We start from the raw sequence: 5,934 nt of genomic DNA, 5'->3' as shown, positions 1-5,934 counted from the left end.
TTATCAAAATGGAAGATTACATTTCCAAGATGAGAAAATTCGCAAATCTGGACTTTCAATCAAAACATTTTTGACAGTCAGGACATTTTTGTCCAGAAGGATCTTCTTTATTGAAAACATTTGTTTTAATATTGGATTCGAACGGTGAAAGGGTTTGTAATACATACCAGCTGACAAATGGATTTTGTGTACAAGTAAAGGTAAGACCATAAACTTTTATTATGTTTAGTTAGAAATAAGCTCAACTGGAATAAATTTTATCCTCAAATTAAATATGGGTCACGTTTGTGTGAAGAATGCTTATATGAGATATAAAACATAACGCATTGTCTGTTAACAGACAATTTGTTAACGGTTCATTTGTATTTGTAACTCTGACTGTAAAAGAGTCAGTGCCTCACCAGCTGTCAACCTCACCACACGTCACTGTCTAACCAGACTGCTCTGTGAAAGGAATGGAAAAAGCAGGTCAGCTCTTTCCCCTGTGCGCTATTTTTCTGTTTTACTGCTCTCTTTGCTCTTCATTCAGCAGCAGGCAGATTTATGTTCAGCCGGAGTGAAACTGCAGCCTTGAGGTGTGCGAGTCTGAATCAGAGAGTAAAACCCAGAGCAAGAGGAGCGACGTCCATAAAACAGCAAGTTTAACAGCAGCTCATTGTCAGGCGACAGAGCACCCTGTGCTGCAAAGAGGCCAGGAAGTCTGCCTGCTGCACTGATGCACGATGGAGTATCGGTATGATAAAGTGTCAGTACCGGGGAGTGTCAGGACGTATCAGCAGGATACTCAGGATTTATTGTACCGTAGTACTGTGACCCCACTGCAGCTCCGCTGTGCCGTACCACTCCCAAGCGTATTAGAAATGGGGAAATGACAATGATGGTGTTTGTGTAATATGTGAGAAGAAATCCTTGGGGGCAATGAAGTTAATTAAAAAAGGGGGACGCGTGCTAGCTGCTGATATATAAACTCGCATGCATTGATTTACATTCCCATCATCCCACATCCCATCTATGTCTGACTTATTCACATTTACTGTACTATGGTAGTACGGTACAAACACGAGAGGAATAAAAGTGTACAGCCTCTGGAAGAAAAGAAACATCCAGATAAACAGTTGAACATTACAAACACACACACACACACAACAGTGGGAAAAATAAAAGTCTGTTTTATCTGCGGCAGTGTTAATCATCCTCTCTGGACCTTGAATCAAATCATTTATCTTCCTCCCGAGGAGTCTGGTGCTGAAAGTTGTAATCACCTCGGGTTCTAACAATCACCTGAGAAACAAAGCTATTTAATGCCATTTGAGAGAAGACACTGTGGCAGTAATTGTGTCTGCAGCACGTGGCAGAGATCCTTGATGAAGATGTCTCAGAGTCTCAGCTGCAAAGCACAAACAAGTTCCTTTTTGGACAACTGTTTTTATTGTCTTTTTTCTTTACACAACAGACACACATAGTTCAGAACTGTCAAATGCAAAACACTGGCAATGGCAAAATTAAAACCAAAGAAAAAACATACACCGTAAAACAGAAATAAAAAATATATAGATAAGACAAAATATGCTTACACTGTAAACACTGGAGAACAAGATATGGCCTTTGCTTACATACTGTATGCTAAAAATTCTGATTGGCACATCTATAAATGTTTTGGTCCGCTTGGATTGTTTCTGGTTTTTTATTGTATATATATATAAAGAGAGATATATGCACATATACATAGATATATCCAATCAAACACCAATATACACATACTGTATATAAGAATACACATGTATATTCACATACAATTTGTGTTATAGAGAGACCACTCAGCAGCTTTTTAACTTAACCGTAGGGAACTGTGTAATTCAAAACAGATCCATATCTACCAAAGTCTTCACAACCCTGTACGAAAAAGGGAATAAACAAATATATATCCCCCAAAAATAAAGATAAATAAAAATTATATATAAAATAAGTAATCATAAATAAAGATAAAATAGAAGTGATGGCTGGTGGATGCATGACAACTCATTGCCCAGTATGTTTCCCCTGAAGTTTTACTAAGTCTGAATGGTTATTTCAGCACATAAAATATTTGCCTTTAAAAAGCCTTCTTGGTTTTTCAGCATGAACCTAATCTTTTCCAAATCATCTCTATAATTGGAGACTGCTGCCCCACAGCAAGAAGGTTCCAGGTTCAATCCCCGGCTGACCTGGGGCCTTTCAGTGTGGAGTCTGCACGTTCTCCCTGCATGGGTTCTCTCCAGGTGCTCTGGCTTCCTCCCACAGTCCAAAGACATGCAGCTTAGTTTGCTTGGAGACTGTAAACTGCCCGTAAGGAGTGAGTGTGGGTGGTTGTGTGTCTACATGTCAGCCCTGTGACAGACAGGCGACCTGTCTGGGGTGGACCTCACCTCTTGCCCAGTGTCAGTTGGGATTGGCTTCAGCCTGCCAGGGCCTTATTCAGTTAAGCTGTATACATAATAGGGAGATTGATGGATAGATCTTCTGCTGCATCTTAAGGTGATCTTAAGGTGGTATAACTCTACTTGGCACAAAAAAAGAAAAAGAAGTCAAGAGGTAAAGAGTCAGCCATAGAGCTCTGTATATCTGTAATAGCTATCAACCATTTATTCAGCTTTCTCCTTTAGCAATCTTCTCCATGAAGTCTTTGGGGAATTGAATGAGCATCTTTTCCCATCCACAGTGATGAAGAGCTTGGCTGTGTAGAACAGGCTGTGGGAGACATTAGTATCCCAGAGTTTCCTCTTCAAGGAGTTGAAGGCAGCGTGCTGCCTGCTGACCTCCAGACTCATATCTGGAAAAATGTGTACCGGCTTCCCCTTGTATTTGTATTTGAGTCAGCCTTTTACTCCTCCGAGTTGTAGAATCTCCTGTTTAGCAGCACAGGTGTACGAGGGTGATTTCGTCTCGTCTCAGGCCCCAGCACCGCAGGGAAAAGGTCCATGAGAAATCTGACCATGTTGGCTCCCCAGGTTCCTTCTTCGCACTAGATCCGGCCCCTCTATCCATGGCGTTGCTGAGTGTGGTTCACAATTCTTCCTAATTGCCGGCCACTTCTGCTTGTGTTGTGTGAAGTCGTGCTATCTCGCTGGCTAGCTTGTCATGCATAGCATGTACTATATGTCAGCCTGCATTTCTTCCTGTAGGGATATGTCAGCCTTGACCTCCATAAATGATGCCACAATCACAGCTTTTATCTGAACCAAGACCGAGTTTATAGATGCCTGCAGAGTGAATGTAGTTTCAGGTCACTCTCTGGTATGGCCTCTGTCGTGTTGCCCGTCATCTTTGGGTTGTCAACTGTGAAAGGAGCTGTCTCACTTTCACCTTGCATGAGCCTTTCCTCACATCAAACGTGCTATAGGCCACATTCACACTGCAGGCTGAAGTGGCTCAAATCCGATCTTTTTGCCCAAATATGACCCATATCCAATTTCCTTATGACAGTGTGAACAGCACAAATCTGATTTTTTCAAATCCGGCCCAGGCCACTTTCATATGTGGTCCTAAATCGGATACATATCCGATGTTTTGCAATGCAACTTCAATCTGAACGGTTCATTTCATGCAATTTTTATGTCATTGAAATGCAACAGACGTCACAATTCTGTGCTGGAGGAGGCGAGGCCATAAGAAATATTTGTGCTCTCCTTCTTCTTGATATTCTTATTATTATTTCTTTATTTCGATCGCACATTAACTGGTACATCGCTACGCACATGCTATCATGAGCCGCATCCATTTTTATTTTGGCAAACACAGTACGCTGCGTCTGACGTCACGTCCTCTTCTGCACATGCGGGTCACCTCAGGGCTGTATACCGTTCACACACGAGACAGATGGTAGTCGCATTTAAATGACAGTGTGAACAACAGCGCAAAAAAATCAGGTTTTGGCAAAAAATCCGATCTGAGCATTAAGACCTGCAGTGTGAACGTAGTCTTAGTTAGATGAGTTATACTCAGGTTGTGTTTCATTTAGCCAGCCACTTATGGTTCAAATGTGTCAGGGAGGGGTGTGTGAAGCTCCCCTGAAGGTGGAGGTGTGAACCCAATTAAAGAGCCAGACAGCTTGAGGCAGCAGAACAGGTTTTAATGTCTTTCTGTAAGTTAGACGGGAACAGACGCAGTCTTGAGGGATCAGGCAGAGAGCAGTACTTAGCTCGGTCTGAGGTTGAAATTTCTGGCAGGGCAGCAGGGAAGGCAAGGCAGAATCATAGGGCAATAGAACAGGCAGGGTGCCAATCTCAGGATAGCAGTCAGGCAAGAGGGAGGAGGCCGGATCACGGGTTGGTGGAGCAGGCAGGGGCTCGGTATCAGGATAGCAGTCACTAGAAAATAATGCTGGAGAGTCTAAACAGGGCATAGAACAAGCTGTCAGCTCCCCACAGGGTGAGGAGCTGCTATATGCTGTGGTTAGCAGGTGTGAGTGATTAAGGGGCAGGTGAAACCAATGTGCATGATGAGATGAAGTTAGCGGGAGTTAGGGTGAGCTGGGGACAGGACAGGACAGAAAGCTGACGGGGCAGGATCATGACAAAATACCCATATTAGAAAAATATTTGCTGGGGCTTTTCTCTTCTACTAACTGCTCCATGAAGCCCAAACAACTTCTGTTTTGTTCAGACAAGGAGTTTTGTCCTGTTCACAGGTTGTGCAGCTTAATTTCCTCCAATCACAAACAAGTCTGAGTAAAGTCTAAAGTAACCCTGTGCAGTAAACAACCCTGGCTCCTAAACATGACATTTCTAAACAAATAAAAGCAACGGCAAGTGTTTTTCAGGAAACAAAGCCATGGCTGGATCAGTGGCAATGAACTTTTTGTCTGAATGAAACAACAAATTAAGAGGTGGCTGGATGGAGGTCGCACAAATCATGACTGCCACACCACAGCCCAGAGCTCACATCCACAGTCCCGTTGTCAAACATGATCAACTCTCACTAAATCCCAAGAAGATCAGCAGAAGATATTTACATCAGCGCCCTTGTGCGTGACCAGGCTGCAGACCTCTGGATGTTTGCCCACAACTCAGATTTGTTCAGTGGTTAAACTGGGTTGCAGCCAGTTGCAGAAAATCTCAGGATCCGAGACAGAGCTGTGAGCACTTATGTCCCTGTCCTGTAGAAAGCCATCCCAGACGTGTGCAGTTTTAAATGACTAGTTCCCATTAGATCATTACAAGACTTGGATATTGTGACACCAGATAAATAAATATTCAGTAACTGATTGAAGACCAACAGAAAACCTGCAACACTGTCTTATGTATATAAATGTAGTAGCTCCTTAACACCCCTGAGCTGAGCAATGTGCTGAATAATTAAATCAGAGCTGTGAATACAGCATCAGCTGGCTCGGCTCAGCTCTGTAATCAGATAATGGCTCGGCCTTCCGGGAGATGTGGTTTCACAGCGTGCCAGTTTGTAGCGAGGAGGTTCAGTGACAGACCGTCAGATCCGTGTCGGTCGGTTAATCAACAGTATCTGTGACTCTGCCTCAGGGAGCGTTAATGTTTGAAGCTGCTGACTCTGGACTTGTTGATTTTTACCATGAGTCTTTGCTTGTTCGCTTTGACAGTGTCAGCTGTGAAACACTGCTGCAACAACAGTGCTCTGCATTAAAAACTGGATCCACATAGTGTTTTGTAAGACAAATATGGATTCAGCAGAAGATCCGGATCAGGACAACCCTGGGCCCCCATTTTAATGACAGATGGCTCAGCCATCTATCAGGGCTGAGGGTGGCCACTGACAACGCAGCGCCTCATCATGCAGCGATGTCACTGCTCTATATCAGAACATTTCACAGTAACAGAGGATTTCCTACATTGCTGCCCTACATGTGTAGTGAACACGAACTATATCCATCAGGTGACCAGGTGTTAGTCCTGTGGGGGCACAGACACACCACACTCAGCAGGA

The 5,934-nt window shown here is 43.5% G+C and overlaps 1 protein-coding gene across 1 annotated transcript in view; it reads right to left on the bottom strand.

The window, feature by feature from the left end:
• Positions 1 to 5,934, bottom strand: part of LOC109974862 (potassium voltage-gated channel subfamily D member 2-like) — an 81,606-nt gene that overhangs the window by 38,774 nt on the left and 36,898 nt on the right. The window lies entirely within an intron of this gene.

The sequence above is a fragment of the Monopterus albus genome, unplaced genomic scaffold (genome assembly GCF_001952655.1).
Source record: "Monopterus albus unplaced genomic scaffold, M_albus_1.0 scaffold351.1, whole genome shotgun sequence".
Taxonomy (NCBI): domain Eukaryota; kingdom Metazoa; phylum Chordata; class Actinopteri; order Synbranchiformes; family Synbranchidae; genus Monopterus; species Monopterus albus.
The sequence above is the reverse complement of the archived record's forward strand: the minus strand, read 5'-3'. Positions and strand labels throughout refer to the sequence as shown.